Raw genomic sequence first — 22,804 nt, forward strand, 5'->3', positions numbered from 1 at the left:
TACCTTTCCCCCCTCTAGGGTGCTGCAATCAGGGGACGCATTGACAGTGCACCACCTTGTAGGTGGCGCCCTATTAGTGTGCCTTCTTACACCTTCTTTGCCTCTGTGCCCGAGTCTGTAACACGGCGAAGGTGCAAAATCAAAGAGATTCCCTCATTTACATGGGACCACACCCTCATGCAAATGAGGGAACACCCTCTGATGAGAGTACTGGCTCTTAATATGCACCAGCGCTATCGGCATTACAGAAGGGGACTCACAAGTGTCTGTGGCCCCTTTTGTGATACCAAAGTGCCCGGGGGGGGGGGGGGGGGGGGGGAGTGAAGCAGGCGCAAATGGCACTTCTGTAATACAGCCCTTGATGGCCACTGCAAAGCAACCTAATTATTTACCTCTTCTCAGTTATAAACCTTTCAATTTTGTTTATAGAGCATAATTACGTGAAGGGTTTCTGGTATTGAGAAAACTGAACACAATTTACAATCTGACAAACTAAGCATGGGGCCAAATCACAGATTAACCAGTAAGCTATCTTGTGGGTATTTTCTTTCAGAACTTTAAGTAACTAGCTAGCATCCAGAGGTGGACTGACATGGAATGTCTGAGTATCACAGCATGTACAATAAACATCCTCTCCTTGATTGGGTCTTGTAAATGGGGAACAATTGATATAGATAGTGTACTGAAGAGTGCAGATGAGTTGCAATAATTGTATTCAAAACATTCAACTTATACCCTTACATTTAAATGTAATGCTGCACTGTTGACATCCAGTGGAGCAGAACCAGCATAGGTATCATGTGGTTATACCAGTGACTTTAAGAGATAAACTCTGCCATAGTACCTAGAAACACTATTTTTCAACAGCAATAAAAAATACCTGCGCTTATGAAAATATTGTGGCCCCCAATACTAGATGCTAGGAGCTAGAAAAGAAACAGTGACTCTCTGTTTCACATTTTAAAATTAGAAAATCACAAGTATTCTGCTCTGTCTGCTAGCTTCAAAAACTGCAAATTATCTGCTAGACCATATCTCCTTTCAACAAAAATTATAATACCCACAAACGCTTTTAAGAATTGAATGCACAAGTTGACTGTCTTATAGAATTTAACAAAGAAATAAATACAATAGGTGCTTGCTGATTATACTTGCAAGTGACACTCTGTTGATGTTTAAGTCAATCTAGAATAAAAATGTTCACTATTTCTCTGAAAATTGTCCGGTTTGTCTTGAAAACAGTCACTGCTGATACATATAGGTATTTCTAGTTAGCATCAAAGTTTTCATAGGAAAAGCATTTATAGGTAGTTATAGGTAGGACCAACGTTTCCATAGGAAAAGCATTTTTTGTGTTGCCAGTAACTTTAGCACCTCTTGACGAATATTCACAACATTTTCAAAAAACTTCCCCTTTTTGGTTCAGCTGCTGTGTTAAAAGTTTTGCGGTGATCCGTCAAGCGGGGACTGAGAAAAAAGGGAGGGTCCCTAAGTGGCTTTCCTCATGTTATGTCCATGGGAATTTTTCATTTTTTTTAATAGGACTACAGCCCGAACCATTGAACGGAACGGAATTACACCAAATTTGGAAGACATCTAGATGTTGGTCCAGAAAGCTCTTTTTTTGTGTTTTGGTGTAAATGTGTTCAGTAGTTTCAGAGATATTTAAGTTTAAAAATATAGATATCTGGGAACACAACAGCCTGCTGAAACCCAACTGAAATTTGTTTGCCTGTAAAACACTTCAAGTAGGAAGTGTTGGTAAGTCATCTTGGGTCATGGCTTGAAGCTGAGTCTCAGAAAAAACATTTTAAAAAAAGAAAAGGGGGAAGGGTGAGAGTACCCTGACCCCCTTGACCTGCTCCTGGGCTCCCTCTGAGACCCTTCAGGCCTTAAAAATTTCGGAGGGAGTGTATAGAATCCGGGACTCCTGCCAAAATAAAATGAAGCACAGGCTTCCCCACTTCATTTCGAATTAGTCCCTTGGTGGGCCAAACCACAGGGGCAAGTTTGGCTTTAAAAAAAAGGACGGTGGCTCACAGGGCACCCTCCATAGGCTTAAAGAACCCCCAGGGGACTGGCACTTCCCCAGGGCAGTAATTAACATATGAGGGGGGGCCATGCAGCTCCCCCAGGTATTGCCACCTCCCTTGGGAACAGTGTAAAAACATAGTGGGGGCAGAGCGGAGCGACCCCACAGTGTTTGTGCAAGCGAAAGCAGAAAATGCTCTCGCTTGCACGAAGTGGAGCAGAATTGCTTTTGGACAGAGGGAGCTGCATGTTTAGCAGCTCTCTCTGTTCAAATTCAATGCAGGCTCCCACAGGACGTGAGGACCCAAGTGAAAAAATTGAGTGTCCTGGGCGGAAGCAGGGCACCCAGTACTGTGGCCAGGTTCCAGGGAATGGGATGCTAGGGGCAACATTGGTAAGGACCCCCCTTCCTTTAATAAAAAAAAAATGCCGGGCCCGAGGGATGGGGACCCCAGGTCCGTAATCGGGCCAGGGGGGGCCCTAGGACGTCTTTGTTTGCCAACTACCCCGCCTGTTACCTTAAGTAAGTCCCACACTGTGGGCTTGCTGAGAGGTTTTCATGACCCACGCCCTTTCTCTACCATTTTGCAAACATGCCTCTTGGCACGGTACTAGTTGGGGGATGAAGTCTCCTTGGCTGCTTAGGGTTCTTGGGGGCGAACAACTCCTTCTGTTACCTCCAGTAAGTCCCACATAATGGGATTGCTAAGAGGTCTTCGCGGGCCACGCTCCCTTTCTCCACCACTTTGCAAACAAGTCTCCTGGAGCACTACTGGTTGGATAATGAAGTCCTCTTGGATGCTCAAGGTCCTTGGGTGCCAATAAGCCCTCTTGGTGCTTTCTATAAGTCCTACACAGCGGGATTCATGAGAGCTTGTCAGGGACCCACCACCTTTCACCACCACACTGCAAACACCATTACTACTTAAAAAACTATAGAAATTCACAGAAACAAATAAAGGTTACAGGGACGTTAAAGTTGGGAAATAGAATTTAAAAAAACTTCGAAATTCACTGAAAAGCTAAAGGTTACGAGGACGTTACAGTTAGGCTCAGATTTCACTTGTACAAAACCAGTGAAATTCAGTTCTTAGAGTTAGCTGAGCTATAACTATAACTTGTTCCCCTGCAATGCACTGCTTATGACCTCACATATTACATTACTCATGACATGGTTAGTGACATCACTGATGACATCACTCATTACATCATCCACAAAAATCACTAACACATCCACTCACACCCTCATAGAACCTTTCATACACCCATTCCAACTCCCACACAACCATTCACAAACTAATTCACAGATCCATACCAGTACTTACACGCCCACTCACTAATTCATAGATCCACACACACATCCACTCACTCACCCATACAGCCACTCATTCACCCTCTCACTTAGTAATACAGCCATTGACATATCCATTCATACACCCTTACAGCCACTCACATACTTAATCAGTTACCTGTGGAGCTACTCACACACCTACTCACTCACCCATGCAGTCACACAGCTACTTACTCAACCATACAGTTAGGCACAAACCCACTTACTTACTCATTCAGATACTAACACATACTCACAAACCTATACAGTCACTGACACAAGCATATACTCACCCATAGAGCCACTGTCACAGCCACTCACCCACCCATACAGATACTCATATGCCATCACTCACCTATACTGCCTTTCACATTCCCAGTTACTCACCCATATACCACTGACACATCTGCTCACCCACACAGCCATATACACACTCCCTCACCCATGCAGCCCCTCACATACTAAATCTCTAACCCATACAGCCACTGACTCACCCACTCACTCATCCCTACAGGCAATCACACATACCCTCACCCACCCATACTGACACTTAGACACCCACACTAGTACTCATACAACCAATCAATCCTTCATATAGCCACTCATGTACCCACTTGTACACACATACAGCCACTTAGACACCAACTGACAGATTAATGCAACGATTCACACAACCAGTCACTCACCCATACATTCACTTAGATGCCTAATCACTGACTTATGCAGTCAGTAATGAACACAGTGAATCATCCATACAGGTACTCATACACCCACTGATTCAGCAATATACATTAGGATATATATTTAACACTCATAAACTTAATACAAATCTCACAGTCACTGGATGATGTCATCAGTGATGTCATTTGCAGTGTCATCAGTGATGTCACTAACCATGGCATCAGTGATGTAATATATGAAGTCATTAGCAGTGCATTGTGGGGGCAAGAGCTATAGTTAGCTCGCAACTATAACTGCTGAATTTCACTGATTTTGTATGAGCGAACATTAGCCTAACTATAACGTCCCTGTAACCTTTGTTTTTTTTTTAGTGGATATAAATATATAGACATGAGATGCGGTTCAGCAGTGCAGCACAAGGGGTTATACAGCGTAAGGACTCCACCAGCTGCCAACCCTGAACTGACTACTATCTGCCTGCTGGCTTATCGCTGTTCTTCATTGACCGCTGAGCATGGAAAAACTTCCAAGCTGCTGCCTAAAGTGGAGTGTGGAGGCTGCAAAAGTTGCTTTCACTGCTACAGCAAACCTTGCCCGAGTTTCCTTTCACAACCCATCAGCTAATGACTCTTCCACCTCGAGATTTGAAGCCTCTGTAGTTCCATTTTAAGCGGTCTTTGGTCTTAGAGAGGGGGGCATGCAGTAGATGCTGACAGCCCTCCTGGGGCACGGAAGTGGCCAGCATTAGGTTGGTGCAGTTGCATCCATAGGGTAAGTCTATCCCTCCCCCGCTGAGCTCAGTATGTAGTGAAGTGAATGAACTGAAGCCATCTGCTGCCTTGAGAAAGAGTAACAAGCGCTTCAATCTTTTGGGTGAAGGTTAGTGCTTGATATTAATTTATCCCACAATATGTGATGCCTGAGAGGTTCAACAAGGAAGAAGCCTGCAGTCCTCCATTAGGATATAACACAACGGGGTAGCCCAGTGTCCCTCAGAGCCTGGGTGAATATATAATAAGCTACAGTGGCTCTGTCGGGAAGCAACAATTACTAGTTTAACTTGCAATAAATCCTGAAGCATAGAAATGTAACGGTATACGTAACAAATAAGAATGATACTCTAGATAGATCAAATCAACATGTACAATGACGTGAGTGTGGGAACACCTGGATACAAATAAGAAACCAGAAAATCATTTTTTGCAAAAATGTTTTATTTGTTATTTGATTGGTTATTCAAATATCACTAATCAACATTTTAGGGCTGTACAAATATTAAAAAGTGATAAGTGTTCAAGTTAATGTTGGTTCAACCCTTACATGCCTCTGGTTTTCAATACAGAGCAACCTTAGCAATACCAGAGTAACGTTGTGAATTTCAGCTCTGAACACTTCTGGAATTGTATATATCCTGTACATAGCTTCACAACTGTATATGCACTTTGTCACCAACACTGAGCACGTGTCACCTTGAACACTTATCACTTTTTAATATTTGGACAGCCCTAAAATGTTGATTGTTGTATTTCCCCTGTAGTCCTGACCACTGTTCATCCCTGTACATATACATTCTCTTTGCACTCTGCTTTACAGTCCTTCCCATTTAATAAAATGCCATTGTCTCTATTTTGTAGTCCGCCAAGTAATCTCTCTTCGATCCCCAATATATCAAGGTTGCTGAAGCTCAACTTAAATGCCTCTGTTCATCTCCCTGGGGATTACAGCTAACACTTATTGTTGTTCAGAGCAAATTTATCCTCTACTTTGAATTTGCTTGAAAAAATTACAGTTAACTCAGACCACATCCTTTCTTTATTTTCTTTTATTCTTAAAGAACTACCAATAAAACCAGAGGTAACATTAGGAGGAAAAAAAGGCCAGAGCTGCTTAAGAGAGCTCTCAGAGATGAGAAATCATGTTGGTAATCTGCTTTCAATGTCCCCCGACAATGTTCATTAAATATATAGTTTAAGAGTATATATGTTATATACATATTACTTACTGTTGGTCACCAGTAGGTAGCTATAGTTAGGACCATGTTTCTATAACAAAAGTGTTTTTTGACTTGCCTATAATCTTTGGCGTTGTTTTTTGAATCTTCATTAAAGTTTCAATGAAAAGTGTCATAGTAAGTCTTGTTGTTCATGGAATGTTTTAGAGTGATAGGTCAAGCGGGGCCGAGAGAAAGGGTGGTCGAAAAAATACAATTTCCCATGCTATTCCTATTTGAGCTTTGAACATGGCCACAGCCCGAACCGCTGCGGGGAATTACACCAAATTTGGCAGAAAGGTAGATTTGGTTACGCAGATCACACTTTCAGTTATTTGGTGTTAAGATGTTCAGTAGTTTTGGAGAAATGTAAGGGAAAAAAGAAGGAAATCTGCGATAGCAGCAACTTTGAGAATAATATTGAGCTTGAGCAGGGAAAAGAAGAGCTCTGATTATCTGCCAACAGTTCAACCACAAAAGTGCTGGCAGCCATTTTGGGACTTGAGCCAAGTCCCCAAAAAAATAGTAAAAGAAAAAATGAAACGAGGGCCTGGTAAGAATACCCTGACACACAAGCCCTGGTCTTGGGGTCCTGCCATTGTTTAAAAGCATTTAAAAAAAATTGCTGGAGCTTGTGAAATTAATTGCAAAAAAAGTGCGGGCCACTCCACCTTTGTACTGTTTAGCCCTTGGGTGGGCCAGGTCCCAAGGGCATTTTATAAAAAAAGATGGGGGGAGCACAGGGCACCCTTCCTGAGGCTATTTGAGCCCCAGAGACCACCACGGCCCCAGGGTTTATTTAAATGATCAAGGGGGCCTCGTGGACCCTCCAGCTCCGGGAACACCACCTCCCTGGGGCTATAATGCAATAAATAGACAGGGGGGTGTCTGGCCCCCAACAAGCCTTAATATTGTAGGGGACTTTATCCCCCACAGAGCAGAGTTCCAGGTGGCGCTTCTGCAGAGTGGAACTGAAATGGGGCAGGCTGTTGCTGGGGACAAAGACAGGCATCCAATGCACCTAGTGCCGCTCACACACTCACTCACAGAAAAATAGGCACTCACCTGCTAAAATTCACTGGTTTTGAACGAGTGAAATCTGAGCCTAAATATAACGACCCTGTAAGCTTTGTTTTTTTCAGTGAATTTCTATGTTTTTTTAATTCTATTTCCTAACTATAACATCCCTGCAACCTCTGTTTTTTAGTGAAAAAAAATTATATATATATTTACTGAAAAAGCAGAGTTTACAGGGACATTATAGTTAGGCTTAGATTTCACTCGTACAAAACCAGTGAAATTCAACCGTTACAGATACCTGAGCTAACTTTAAGTTACACTGCACTGTTTATGACCTCACATATTACATCACTCATGACATGGTCAATGACATCACTGATGACATCTCAAATGACATAATTGATGACATCATCCAGTGATTGTGAGTGTTTTCTCAACTTTTTTGTGTGTTAAACAAATATACTAAGCTACCACAAAAGTAAAAAAATTATATTTTGTTTACTATGAATGAGTGATTTGATTTTAAACTTAGTTAATGTGAGTCGCTGTGTAATGGTGCGCATCTGTGTGTGAGTGGGTGTCTGAGTGACTGTACAGGTGTGTGAGTGGGTGTATGAGTGGCTGTATTAGTGAGTGAGTGGGTGTGTTAGTGGCTGTATGGATGGGTGATCGAGTGGCTATGTGAGTGGCTGTATGGGTGAATGAGTGGGTGTGTCACTGACTGTTTGGGTGAGTGAGTAAGTATATGAATCGCTTTATTAATGAGTGGCTGAGTGTGTCAGTGGCTGTATTGGTGTGTTAGTGGCCGTTTGAGTGAGTGTTTGAATAATTGAGTAGCTGTGTAAGTGTTTTTTCCCCGGAGTTTTATATAACGCAAACTTGACCCGAAGGTATGAGGTATCAGAGCGCTTTACATGAGTAGTTTCAGAGATATTTAAGTTTAAAAATATAGATATCTGGGAACACAACAGCCTGCTGAAACCCAACTGAAATTTGTTTGCCTGTAAAACACTTCAAGTAGGAAGTGTTGGTAAGTCATCTTGGGTCATGGCTTGAAGCTGAGTCTCAGAAAAAACATTTTAAAAAAAGAAAAGGGGGAAGGGTGAGAGTACCCTGACCCCCTTGACCTGCTCCTGGGCTCCCTCTGAGACCCTTCAGGCCTTAAAAATTTCGGAGGGAGTGTATAGAATCCGGGACTCCTGCCAAAATAAAATGAAGCACAGGCTTCCCCACTTCATTTCGAATTAGTCCCTTGGTGGGCCAAACCACAGGGGCAAGTTTGGCTTTAAAAAAAAGGACGGTGGCTCACAGGGCACCCTCCATAGGCTTAAAGAACCCCCAGGGGACTGGCACTTCCCCAGGGCAGTAATTAACATATGAGGGGGGGCCAGGCAGCTCCCCCAGGTATTGCCACCTCCCTTGGGAACAGTGTAAAAACATAGTGGGGGCAGAGCGGAGCGACCCCACAGTGTTTGTGCAAGCGAAAGCAGAAAATGCTCTCGCTTGCACGAAGTGGAGCAGAATTGCTTTTGGACAGAGGGAGCTGCATGTTTAGCAGCTCTCTCTGTTCAAATTCAATGCAGGCTCCCACAGGACGTGAGGACCCAAGTGAAAAAATTGAGTGTCCTGGGCGGAAGCAGGGCACCCAGTACTGTGGCCAGGTTCCAGGGAATGGGATGCTAGGGGCAACATTGGTAAGGACCCCCCTTCCTTTAATAAAAAAAAAATGCCGGGCCTGAGGGATGGGGACCCCAGGTCCGTAATCGGGCCAGGGGGGGCCCTAGGACGTCTTTGTTTGCCAACTACCCCGCCTGTTACCTTAAGTAAGTCCCACACTGTGGGCTTGCTGAGAGGTTTTCATGACCCACGCCCTTTCTCTACCATTTTGCAAACATGCCTCTTGGCACGGTACTAGTTGGGGGATGAAGTCTCCTTGGCTGCTTAGGGTTCTTGGGGGCGAACAACTCCTTCTGTTACCTCCAGTAAGTCCCACATAATGGGATTGCTAAGAGGTCTTCGCGGGCCACGCTCCCTTTCTCCACCACTTTGCAAACAAGTCTCCTGGAGCACTACTGGTTGGATAATGAAGTCCTCTTGGATGCTCAAGGTCCTTGGGTGCCAATAAGCCCTCTTGGTGCTTTCTATAAGTCCTACACAGCGGGATTCATGAGAGCTTGTCAGGGACCCACCACCTTTCACCACCACACTGCAAACACCATTACTACTTAAAAAACTATAGAAATTCACAGAAACAAATAAAGGTTACAGGGACGTTAAAGTTGGGAAATAGAATTTAAAAAAACTTCGAAATTCACTGAAAAGCTAAAGGTTACGAGGACGTTACAGTTAGGCTCAGATTTCACTTGTACAAAACCAGTGAAATTCAGTTCTTAGAGTTAGCTGAGCTATAACTATAACTTGTTCCCCTGCAATGCACTGCTTATGACCTCACATATTACATTACTCATGACATGGTTAGTGACATCACTGATGACATCACTCATTACATCATCCACAAAAATCACTAACACATCCACTCACACCCTCATAGAACCTTTCATACACCCATTCCAACTCCCACACAACCATTCACAAACTAATTCACAGATCCATACCAGTACTTACACGCCCACTCACTAATTCATAGATCCACACACACATCCACTCACTCACCCATACAGCCACTCATTCACCCTCTCACTTAGTAATACAGCCATTGACATATCCATTCATACACCCTTACAGCCACTCACATACTTAATCAGTTACCTGTGGAGCTACTCACACACCTACTCACTCACCCATGCAGTCACACAGCTACTTACTCAACCATACAGTTAGGCACAAACCCACTTACTTACTCATTCAGATACTAACACATACTCACAAACCTATACAGTCACTGACACAAGCATATACTCACCCATAGAGCCACTGTCACAGCCACTCACCCACCCATACAGATACTCATATGCCATCACTCACCTATACTGCCTTTCACATTCCCAGTTACTCACCCATATACCACTGACACATCTGCTCACCCACACAGCCATATACACACTCCCTCACCCATGCAGCCCCTCACATACTAAATCTCTAACCCATACAGCCACTGACTCACCCACTCACTCATCCCTACAGGCAATCACACATACCCTCACCCACCCATACTGACACTTAGACACCCACACTAGTACTCATACAACCAATCAATCCTTCATATAGCCACTCATGTACCCACTTGTACACACATACAGCCACTTAGACACCAACTGACAGATTAATGCAACGATTCACACAACCAGTCACTCACCCATACATTCACTTAGATGCCTAATCACTGACTTATGCAGTCAGTAATGAACACAGTGAATCATCCATACAGGTACTCATACACCCACTGATTCAGCAATATACATTAGGATATATATTTAACACTCATAAACTTAATACAAATCTCACAGTCACTGGATGATGTCATCAGTGATGTCATTTGCAGTGTCATCAGTGATGTCACTAACCATGGCATCAGTGATGTAATATATGAAGTCATTAGCAGTGCATTGTGGGGGCAAGAGCTATAGTTAGCTCGCAACTATAACTGCTGAATTTCACTGATTTTGTATGAGCGAACATTAGCCTAACTATAACGTCCCTGTAACCTTTGTTTTTTTTTTAGTGGATATAAATATATAGACATGAGATGCGGTTCAGCAGTGCAGCACAAGGGGTTATACAGCGTAAGGACTCCACCAGCTGCCAACCCTGAACTGACTACTATCTGCCTGCTGGCTTATCGCTGTTCTTCATTGACCGCTGAGCATGGAAAAACTTCCAAGCTGCTGCCTAAAGTGGAGTGTGGAGGCTGCAAAAGTTGCTTTCACTGCTACAGCAAACCTTGCCCGAGTTTCCTTTCACAACCCATCAGCTAATGACTCTTCCACCTCGAGATTTGAAGCCTCTGTAGTTCCATTTTAAGCGGTCTTTGGTCTTAGAGAGGGGGGCATGCAGTAGATGCTGACAGCCCTCCTGGGGCACGGAAGTGGCCAGCATTAGGTTGGTGCAGTTGCATCCATAGGGTAAGTCTATCCCTCCCCCGCTGAGCTCAGTATGTAGTGAAGTGAATGAACTGAAGCCATCTGCTGCCTTGAGAAAGAGTAACAAGCGCTTCAATCTTTTGGGTGAAGGTTAGTGCTTGATATTAATTTATCCCACAATATGTGATGCCTGAGAGGTTCAACAAGGAAGAAGCCTGCAGTCCTCCATTAGGATATAACACAACGGGGTAGCCCAGTGTCCCTCAGAGCCTGGGTGAATATATAATAAGCTACAGTGGCTCTGTCGGGAAGCAACAATTACTAGTTTAACTTGCAATAAATCCTGAAGCATAGAAATGTAACAGTATACGTAACAAATAAGAATGATACTCTAGATAGATCAAATCAACATGTACAATGACGTGAGTGTGGGAACACCTGGATACAAAAAAGAAACCAGAAAATCATTTTTTGCAAAAATGTTTTATTTGTTATTTGATTGGTTATTCAAATATCACTAATCAACATTTTAGGGCTGTACAAATATTAAAAAGTGATAAGTGTTCAAGTTAATGTTGGTTCAACCCTTACATGCCTCTGGTTTTCAATACAGAGCAACCTTAGCAATACCAGAGTAACGTTGTGAATTTCAGCTCTGAACACTTCTGGAATTGTATATATCCTGTACATAGCTTCACAACTGTATATGCACTTTGTCACCAACACTGAGCACGTGTCACCTTGAACACTTATCACTTTTTAATATTTGGACAGCCCTAAAATGTTGATTGTTGTATTTCCCCTGTAGTCCTGACCACTGTTCATCCCTGTACATATACATTCTCTTTGCACTCTGCTTTACAGTCCTTCCCATTTAATAAAATGCCATTGTCTCTATTTTGTAGTCCGCCAAGTAATCTCTCTTCGATCCCCAATATATCAAGGTTGCTGAAGCTCAACTTAAATGCCTCTGTTCATCTCCCTGGGGATTACAGCTAACACTTATTGTTGTTCAGAGCAAATTTATCCTCTACTTTGAATTTGCTTGAAAAAATTACAGTTAACTCAGACCACATCCTTTCTTTATTTTCTTTTATTCTTAAAGAACTACCAATAAAACCAGAGGTAACATTAGGAGGAAAAAAAGGCCAGAGCTGCTTAAGAGAGCTCTCAGAGATGAGAAATCATGTTGGTAATCTGCTTTCAATGTCCCCCGACAATGTTCATTAAATATATAGTTTAAGAGTATATATGTTATATACATATTACTTACTGTTGGTCACCAGTAGGTAGCTATAGTTAGGACCATGTTTCTATAACAAAAGTGTTTTTTGACTTGCCTATAATCTTTGGCGTTGTTTTTTGAATCTTCATTAAAGTTTCAATGAAAAGTGTCATAGTAAGTCTTGTTGTTCATGGAATGTTTTAGAGTGATAGGTCAAGCGGGGCCGAGAGAAAGGGTGGTCGAAAAAATACAATTTCCCATGCTATTCCTATTTGAGCTTTGAACATGGCCACAGCCCGAACCGCTGCGGGGAATTACACCAAATTTGGCAGAAAGGTAGATTTGGTTACGCAGATCACACTTTCAGTTATTTGGTGTTAAGATGTTCAGTAGTTTTGGAGAAATGTAAGGGAAAAAAGAAGGAAATCTGCGATAGCAGCAACTTTGAGAATAATATTGAGCTTGAGCAGGGAAAAGAAGAGCTCTGATTATCTGCCAACAGTTCAACCACAAAAGTGCTGGCAGCCATTTTGGGACTTGAGCCAAGTCCCCAAAAAAATAGTAAAAGAAAAAATGAAACGAGGGCCTGGTAAGAATACCCTGACACACAAGCCCTGGTCTTGGGGTCCTGCCATTGTTTAAAAGCATTTAAAAAAAATTGCTGGAGCTTGTGAAATTAATTGCAAAAAAAGTGTGGGCCACTCCACCTTTGTACTGTTTAGCCCTTGGGTGGGCCAGGTCCCAAGGGCATTTTATAAAAAAAGATGGGGGGAGCACAGGGCACCCTTCCTGAGGCTATTTGAGCCCCAGAGACCACCACGGCCCCAGGGTTTATTTAAATGATCAAGGGGGCCTCGTGGACCCTCCAGCTCCGGGAACACCACCTCCCTGGGGCTATAATGCAATAAATAGACAGGGGGGTGTCTGGCCCCCAACAAGCCTTAATATTGTAGGGGACTTTATCCCCCACAGAGCAGAGTTCCAGGTGGCGCTTCTGCAGAGTGGAACTGAAATGGGGCAGGCTGTTGCTGGGTACAAAGACAGGCATCCAATGCACCTAGTGCCGCTCACACACTCACTCACAGAAAAATAGGCACTCACCTGCTAAAATTCACTGGTTTTGAACGAGTGAAATCTGAGCCTAAATATAACGACCCTGTAAGCTTTGTTTTTTTCAGTGAATTTCTATGTTTTTTTAATTCTATTTCCTAACTATAACATCCCTGCAACCTCTGTTTTTTAGTGAAAAAAAATTATATATATATTTACTGAAAAAGCAGAGTTTACAGGGACATTATAGTTAGGCTTAGATTTCACTCGTACAAAACCAGTGAAATTCAACCGTTACAGATACCTGAGCTAACTTTAAGTTACACTGCACTGTTTATGACCTCACATATTACATCACTCATGACATGGTCAATGACATCACTGATGACATCTCAAATGACATAATTGATGACATCATCCAGTGATTGTGAGTGTTTTCTCAACTTTTTTGTGTGTTAAACAAATATACTAAGCTACCACAAAAGTAAAAAAATTATATTTTGTTTACTATGAATGAGTGATTTGATTTTAAACTTAGTTAATGTGAGTCGCTGTGTAATGGTGCGCATCTGTGTGTGAGTGGGTGTCTGAGTGACTGTACAGGTGTGTGAGTGGGTGTATGAGTGGCTGTATTAGTGAGTGAGTGGGTGTGTTAGTGGCTGTATGGATGGGTGATCGAGTGGCTATGTGAGTGGCTGTATGGGTGAATGAGTGGGTGTGTCACTGACTGTTTGGGTGAGTGAGTAAGTATATGAATCGCTTTATTAATGAGTGGCTGAGTGTGTCAGTGGCTGTATTGGTGTGTTAGTGGCCGTTTGAGTGAGTGTTTGAATAATTGAGTAGCTGTGTAAGTGTTTTTTCCCCGGAGTTTTATATAACGTAAACTTAACCCGAAGGTATGAGGTATCAGAGCGCTTTACATGAGCATTGTTGTGCTACATAAGGTTGCATTCAGGTTTTTTTGTTAGGTACAGGTAGATTAAGTGATTTTCCCAAAATCACAGGAAGTTGAGCGTCGTTAGCGAGACTTGAACACGGTTCTCCAGATTTTAAGTCGACCGCCCTAGCGTTATGCCATATCCTCTCCTCTGTATGGATGTGTGACTGAGTATATAAGTGCTTGCATGAGTGGTTGTATGGGTGAGTGAGTGGCTCTGTAGAGAGGCTGAAAGGGTGAGTGAGTAGGTGTGTGAGTGGCTGTATGTGTGTCTTTGTAAGTGGTTCTATGAGTGAATGACTGGTTAAATGATAAGGCTCCATGCGTGAGTGAGTGGGTGTGTGAGTGGCTCTATGGATATGTGGGTGGTTGTGTAAGTACTTGCATGGGTGTGTAAATGGATATGTGAGTGGATGTGTGGGTGTGTGAGTGGCCGAATGAGAGATTGTATTGGGGTGCGACTGGGAATGTGAGTGGTTCTGTAGATGATGCCATCAGTAATGTCATGTGAGACGTCATCAGTGATATCGCTGACCATGTTATGAGTTATATAATATGTGAGGTCATAAGCAGTGCATTGTGAGGGTATAAGTTATTGTCAGCTCAGGTAACTATAACTGCTGAATTTCAATGGTTTGGTATGTATGAAATCTGAGGCCAACAATAATGTCCCAGTAACCTTCATTTTTGTCAGTGAATTATATATATATATATATATATATATATATATATATATATATATATATATATATATATATATATTCTCCAACAAAGTTGCCCTTGAGGATTTGCCACACACGCAGGGGTAACAGCACTCGATGGCACAGGTGGAGGGGTATCAGTATGTCTCCGAACCTTTCGATACTGCCATACGCGTTTCGAGCTATAACAGAGCTCTTGATCACTGGCGCAATGAATGAGGAAGCAGGTGATTACGGAACATCTAATGGAATCATTTACAAGTCCCGCTCATGTGGGCGTCACACTCAGGCATTGTGGATATAGTAGTTTTCCTTCGTATGCACACAGACTCAAACAGTTCCTTTTACGCTAGTGCGCTGCCTCCACAAACAAAGTCATAAATTTCAACCCGATAGGGCGGAAGGTCCAGAGGGCACCACTGTGTGCTCCCCCAATATCACCGTGGCTCAGGCCCCCGGCGTTCTTGGGAATGTTCGCAAGCAAGAGCATTCCAGATCAGTTTGTTCAATGGCGGGGCAAATCCGCGACCGGACCGGCCGCATTTATTCTCTCCAACAAAGTTGCCCTTGAGGATTTGCCACACATGCAGGGGTAACAGCACTCGATGCCACAGGTGGAGGGGTATCAGTATGTCTCCAAGCCTTTCGATACTGCCATACGCGTTTCGAGCAATAACAGAGCTGTTGATCACTGGCGCAACGAATGAGGAAGCAGGTGATTACGGAACATCTAATTTAATCAGTTACAAGTCCCGCCCATGTGGGCGTCACACTCAGGCATTGTGGATATAGTAGTTTTCCTTCGTATGCCCACAGACTCAATCAGTTCCTTTTACGCTAGTGCGCTGCCTCCACAAACAAAGTCATGAATTTCAACCCGATAAGGCGGAAGGTCCAGAGGGCACCACTGTGTACTCCCCCAATATCACCGTGGTTCAGGCCCCCCACGTTCTTGGGAATGTTCGCAAGCAAGAGCATTCCAGATCCGTTTGTTCAGCGGCGGGGCAAATCCACGACCGGACCCGCCGCATTTATTCTCTCCACCAAAGTTGCCCTAGAGGATTTGCCACACACGCAGGGGTAACAGCACTCGATGCCACAGGTGGAGGGGTATCAGTATGAGGTTCCGTGACAATTGTAAGTGGTGCTGTCGACTCGCACGATTATGGTCGAGTCTGGTATCTAAGAACCGCAAATGACGAGTTTAGTAAGTGCATGCACTTTCGCTGTGCTGACTTGAACCGTTCGTTTGTTATGTGGGTTTTTCATCTGTACCCACGGGTTCCATCTTAGATTCGGCATCCATTTTGTCTCTTGCCCTCAAGTAGCCAGCGAACGGACGTTGTCCGCTTCGCGACCCTGGGACTCCCAAGATATCTACGGAAGACACATGTCCTTTGTAAGTGTCTTTATGACGAGGGGGATGCTACTGTAAGGCAGATGGCGCCGCTCGAGGCTCATCTTGCCGCACGGACTTATTGTCTCAGCCGTGCATCTCATTAGGCACGTCCCTTTGATGCCTGTATCTCGTGTTTCCCGATACCTCCCCTTTTACACCCTATCCGATCTCCCCACTGTCTCCGTCTTCCTCTGCACCTGTCTTTGTCCCTATTTCGATCTGTTTTACTACCGATTGGAATGCACTAATGTTGGGAAGATGGGTTTTTACAGTTGGGAACCGCCAAATGTTTCCGCACTTATGATCCGGACCTCATGTGTTTTCAAAGTGACCAAAGCGACCCCTCTGGGGGATAATGGTGGGAACCGGGTTGTAAACTTTTGTGTTCAAAGTAATCCTATGGGTAAAAACTGTATAAAAGGAGCCATCCACAGAACCAATTTGAAGCAGTCTCCCCAAGTTGCACGTGTGCTGCTTGTCGTGACTTCTGTGTTCCCTGCAGTAAATAAACCTTGAATCTTTGACGCCGAAGGAAGTGTCCCGTGTCTCTGTGATTCGTACGCCGGAGCAGGTTACCCACGAAGGTTTCAGGTGTTGTGCCCTGGCACCGCTGGGTCCTACAGATCCCAGTCCTTCAGTTGGCGCCCAACGTGGGGCTGCATCAGTGGTACCGGTCCAAGCCCGACGATCGTGAGGAACTTCGTGTGAAATCTCCGAGGGAAGGTGCACTCCGCTTCATCGATCCTGTTGTCGAAATAAGTGGCCCGAAGACTTTTCCCGCGAAGATTCCCGCCTCCGGACGGCTGCGACGGACTGCTGCCCTGACTGTAGACCTGTTTTGGCGCCTGGCGTAGACCTTGGTATAGCGAGACGATAGACGGGCCTTCCTGGTGACGCCATTGATCTTTGAGTTAAGTATTTGTGGGTCGCTCCCATAGTTCTTGGTTGTTGACACTTTAGCGAGTGTTTTTGTTGTTAACGCTGTGTGAGTGTTTTTGTCGGTGACACTTTTGCTAGCGTTTTGTTGTTGTGTTATTTGACGACTGCAGCCGCCAAAAACCGAGGGTTTTTGTTCTTTGCTGGGACTTGGTAAATCCCGTAACCCTTGAAGTTTGTGAAACTCGGCTAGTGTGCAAGATGCCTGGTCGTAGTACTTTGTTTAGCTGTTTCAGACCTTGTGGTACGGATTCCCGACTGGAGGACTCGTGTCCGATACCTCCGGTTGGAACTCCCACTTATGAACTATATAGTAAACATGGACTGGGTCCGATCACCTTTAATGATTATTGGATTAAATATACAAAGAAGGACGGCGACCTTCGTTGGCCACCTCATGGTAGCTTCGAGGCGCCGATTTTAGATAATTTAGAGATTAAGTTGTTCGAACGAAAATCAAGGCCGGCCATGTTTGATGCCTTTCGGTTGTGGCGCAAAGAAGCCCGACAGAAAGAAATCAGACAGACTAAACGTAATCAGCGAGATAATGTTGCTACTATAGTGAAGAAAGCTGAGCAGTTTCAGCGTGATAAGGAGGTTAAGGATAAGGAAGTGTTTGACAGACTACAGCGTATGACCATAGATAAATGTTATCCCGCTTTACCTACGGAGTCGGAAAAGAAGGAAGAGGCAGTTGAGGATCCTTTAATGTCTTATCTTATGAAGTCGCCACCTCCCTACGTGCAGGGTGCCGCAGCTCCTGTGGTTCCTGCCGTACCTATCCTTCCGCTTATTGTTCCTCCGCCTGTTCCTCAACCTGCACCCGTTCTTCCGGCTGTTCCTGCTCCTTTGCCTGTTTCTATCCCTACTGCTCCTCCACTTCCACATACTCCTGCTCCCGCTGCTGCTCCTGTGTTGTTGACTCCTGCTGTTGCTACTGTTTCTACTCCTTCACTTGTTAGTCCTGTGTCGTATCTTTCTCCCTCTACTCGTTCTCGTAATTCTCCTCTTGCCGCTAGCTTCTTTCATTCGCTTGGGCCTGTTCATGGGTCCGCTAGCTCCGATGGTCCTCAGAGACGTAGTCAGCTTCCTGGAAATAGAGAACGCGTTGCGCTATATAATATGGCGATGGGTTGGATGGTAAACTCTCTTAGAAATCCGCCCCGTGTTGTACTCGAAACATTTTGTCAATTTAATATACCTACCCAAAGATACGTGTTCGATGAAATGTGTAAGTTCCTTCGCGATCAGATAGAGGCTGATGCGCCTGACGAGGTGCTGACCGCCCTGTCTGAGCTTCAGCTCCAGTTTTCACATGGACTGATAGTAGATACTAATGTTCGACGTGCTATTGAGCGGTTGTTATCTCTTCGCCCCGCTCCGATACCTCACGCATTGTTTGTTGAGGATATCGAACCACAACCAGACGAATCTGGCCAATATCCTATGCGTGAAGTACCGCCGGTCTGGGTACCAGCTGATCCTAATGCTCATCCTCCGACATTGGCGCATTTCCAGAGAATATGGATACATCTTCCATGGAAACGCTCGGAAGTGTTACAGGTGAAGCAATCTTTGCCTGACCCACGCAAAAATCCTACAGGGTATTACAAAGAATTATCACAGCTTGTAGATGCTACGGTAATGAATCTTGCCGATATCGATATGTTGTTTGGCAATGTAGTACCGCAACCGGTATGGGCTAAGATTCGACATGAAAATCACCCGGCTGAATTAGGTGGTGCTTGGGCTGCCATTGTAGCGGCAGACGCCGGACAAGTAGCTGCTACTAAACCCGACCAGTTGATTCTTGACCTTCCTCAAAGGATTATTACGCTAATGAAAACTCTTATGCCAGCTATGAAGGTGAACTGGGACAAATTGTCAGCCTGTAAGCAGAAGAAGGACGAGAGTGTTTCCGACTTCTTTACGAGGTTTGAGGAGGCATTCATCGACCATAGTGGTCAGGATATGGGCACCGAGGGTGGTCAGAGATTGTTCGTGGATAAATTTGTTTGTAACTTATTGCCCGATTTGAGCAATAAATTGAGAAATTCGGAAAGCGCATGGGCCGTTTCTACTTCAGCTCAGATATTGGCTACGGCACAATATTATGAGAATAGAGAGAAAGAAGAGAGCGACCGTGCTGACAAAAAGACGAAAGAGCTGAAAACTAAAGTATTGCTTCAACAAGCATATCCTCCGCGTTCGAATCAGAATGCACCCCAGCAGAATAGATCGCAGCCGCAATCAAATCGGTCACAGCCGCGTAATGATTCCTCCTCCCAAAGATCATCGTTAGGATACAATCAATGTGCTTATTGTAGACAGGAGGGACACATTAAATTCAATTGCCCTGTTTTAAATGAACGTAATGGTGGTAACTCATCTAGAGGAGGTCGTGGTGGTTCGCAGCAGGCACCACGTGGTAGAGGTCGTGGTACTCAGAATGATCGTTCTGATAACTCCTCTACTAATACTAATTGTTTCGATCAACGTGGATCGTCGCAAGGACGATCTGCGCAGTACAATGTAGACGACTATTACGTCGATCAAGGAACTGACGACAGTAATTACTAGGATAGCCAAAGACAAGGAGAGGGAGTGGTATCAGTTCCGGTTGATCAGAGAGGGCCTTACGTCGCAGTTGCTACATCGGGCGTCGTTGAGCCTTTTCTGTTGGACACTGGTGCAGCGAAAAGTTCCATACAGCATTCGAAACTCCCTGGCGCACCTTTGTCTGGCTTAACAAATGTTTCCGTTGGATTCTCTGGCGCCCCCGTTAGCAATCCAGTTTCACGCCCTTTGCCCCTTAAAATTGGGTCACGTGAGCTAGAAGCTCCATTGATTCTGACCACAGGTTGTGGTGAAAATCTTTTGGGCCTGGATTTGCTTAAACGTTTGTATGCGACTTTGTATTGTTCTCCTGCGGGAGTACAGCTTACGTTTGGGGAGAGAGTTGTCTCTCCCATGTATTTGTCTCTTGACAAGCTCCCACCGGAATTGAGTTCTCTTCCTGTGTCTTTGTGGGCGACGGGTCCGAATGACGTGGGCCTACTTGATATCTCGCCCTATGTTGTCCAGTTGAAATCTAATGTACGATTGCCACGTATTCCCCAGTATCGTATCTCTCTTGATGGTGAACGTGCATTGTTAGCGATCATTTATGATTTGATCGAGAAAGATGTTATTGAAGAGACTCGGGGAAATGTGTGCAACAGCCCTGTGCTGCCCATTCTAAAACGTACTGATCCTTCGAAATCACCTGTTTATCGTTTTGTTATCGATTTACGGGAAGTGAATAAAATTGTGGTTCCTCAATTTCCTGTTGTGCCTGACATCACGGCGCTACTGACTCTGATTCCAGCTTCTGCATCGTGGTTTTCGGTGATTGATCTGAAAAATGCGTTTTTCAGCATCCCGATTGCTGAAGAGAGCAGAGACCTTTTCGGTTTCTCTCTCGGTGGACGTAGCTTCCGGTTTAAACGCGCTCCTCAGGGCTACTGTGAAAGTCCATCAATTTACAGTCAAGCCTTGAGGGGTCAACTGGATGCGTTTAGGTTGCCGGTCGGTGCGGCCTTGATCCAATACGTTGACGACTTATTGGTGGCTGCCGATACTCAGGACATTTGCAAAATTGCTACGGTGTCGTTGCTGCAACATCTCTGTGAGTTGAATCACAAGGTGTCACCTACTAAACTCCAATATTGTTGTCAAGAAGTAACCTACCTAGGTCACTTATTGTCAAAGGAGGGAAGGAGGTTGACCCCAGAGAGAATTGCAGCGATTGCGCGAATGGCTGTGCCAAGAACCCAAAGAGATGTGCGTGCCTTTCTAGGTATCACGTCGTACTGCAGGCAATGGATTCCTAATTTTTCATTGCTAGCGAAACCATTAGTGGCTCTTACATGTAAGGATGTTTCAACTCCTTTACCATGGACGGAAGAATGTCAGAGAAGTTTTTCTGAATTGCGTGATTCATTGTGTTCGGCTCCTGTGTTGGGTACTCCCGACTACAGTAAGCCATTTACATTATATGTTCACGAGAGAGAAGGCTGTGCTTTGAGTGTTTTAACGCAACCTTTTGGTGGTAAGCAACGTCCATGCGCATATTTTTCCTCGACCTTGGACCCAGTAGCTAGAGCCTTGCCGAGTTGTTTAAGAGCAACAGCGGCAGCTGCGGTCTCTATTCGACAATCAGCAGGATTGGTCATGGATAATATGCTTACGGTGATGGTTCCGCATGCAGTCGATACTCTTTTGAATCGTACGAAGACTCAGCACTTGACGAGTGCGAGATTGTCTGGGTACGAATTGACGCTCTTGGCAAGCCACATTCAGATCAAACGTTGTAATGTTCTGAACCCGGCAACTTTGTTACCGATTAGCACAGAGTCAGATGAAGTAGCAGAACATGATTGCTACTTGAGGACTGAAGAGGAAACGAAAGGTCGAGTGGACCTTAAAAACACCCCATTGGAAGACCCGGATGGTACTTTGTATGTGGATGGGTCATGTTTTAAGTTGCCGAATGGTGATGTGACTACTGCTTATGCTGTTGTAACGTTGAATACTGTTGTTGAGACTGCAAGGTTGAATCACAATTCTGCCCAAGCTGCAGAATTGATTGCTCTTACTAGAGCATGTGTGTTAGCGAAAGGGAAACGAGTGAATGTGTTTACTGACAGCCAGTATGCGTTTGGAGTCGCTCACAGTTTTGGACGATTGTGGAGAGAGAGAGGTTTCTTGACGTCGCATGGTACGAAGATTCAGCATGGCCAACTTGTGAATGATCTTTTGGATGCACTGACGTTGCCTAAGCAAGTAGCGATTGTCAAATGTAGTGCGCATCGTAAGGTGACGGATGATGTTGGTCGTGGTAATGCGTTTGCAGACGAGATTGCTAAGGAGACTGCCCGGAACCTTAGCACTCGAATGTATGTGACGAGTTCGGTTAGGTGGCCTGTAGAATCGAGCATGTGTGAAGACACTATTGAGAGCGTGAAAGAAATTCAGAATGAGGCCACCGAGACTGAAAAGGCGAAGTGGAAAGAAAGCACGGGAAAGTTGGATGTGAATGGTTGTTGGATTGATTTGTCGGATCAGAAAAGATGGTTGTTGCCGGATGCGTATGTGCTGGCCGTTGTGACAATGGCACATGGGTTAGCGCATATTAGCGTGAAAGGTATTTGTAAGTTGCTGTCTCCGGTGTGGAAGAATGATGGTATCACGAAATGTGCTGAACGTCTGGGGAAGAATTGTATGGTGTGTATGATGTATAATCCTGGCAAAGGAACCCCAACTCCTCCTGGCAGTTTTGCTCCCCCTTCATGTCCCTTTGAGGTGATACAATTGGACTTCATCCATATGGAGCGATGCAACAACCTTAAATATGTTTTAGTTGTGGTTTGCGCATTCTCCCGATGGATTGAGGCCTATCCTCTCAAAGACAATACCGCTTTGT

The sequence above is a fragment of the Lissotriton vulgaris genome, chromosome 8, assembly GCF_964263255.1.
Source record: "Lissotriton vulgaris chromosome 8, aLisVul1.2, whole genome shotgun sequence".
In the NCBI taxonomy this organism is placed as follows: domain Eukaryota; kingdom Metazoa; phylum Chordata; class Amphibia; order Caudata; family Salamandridae; genus Lissotriton; species Lissotriton vulgaris.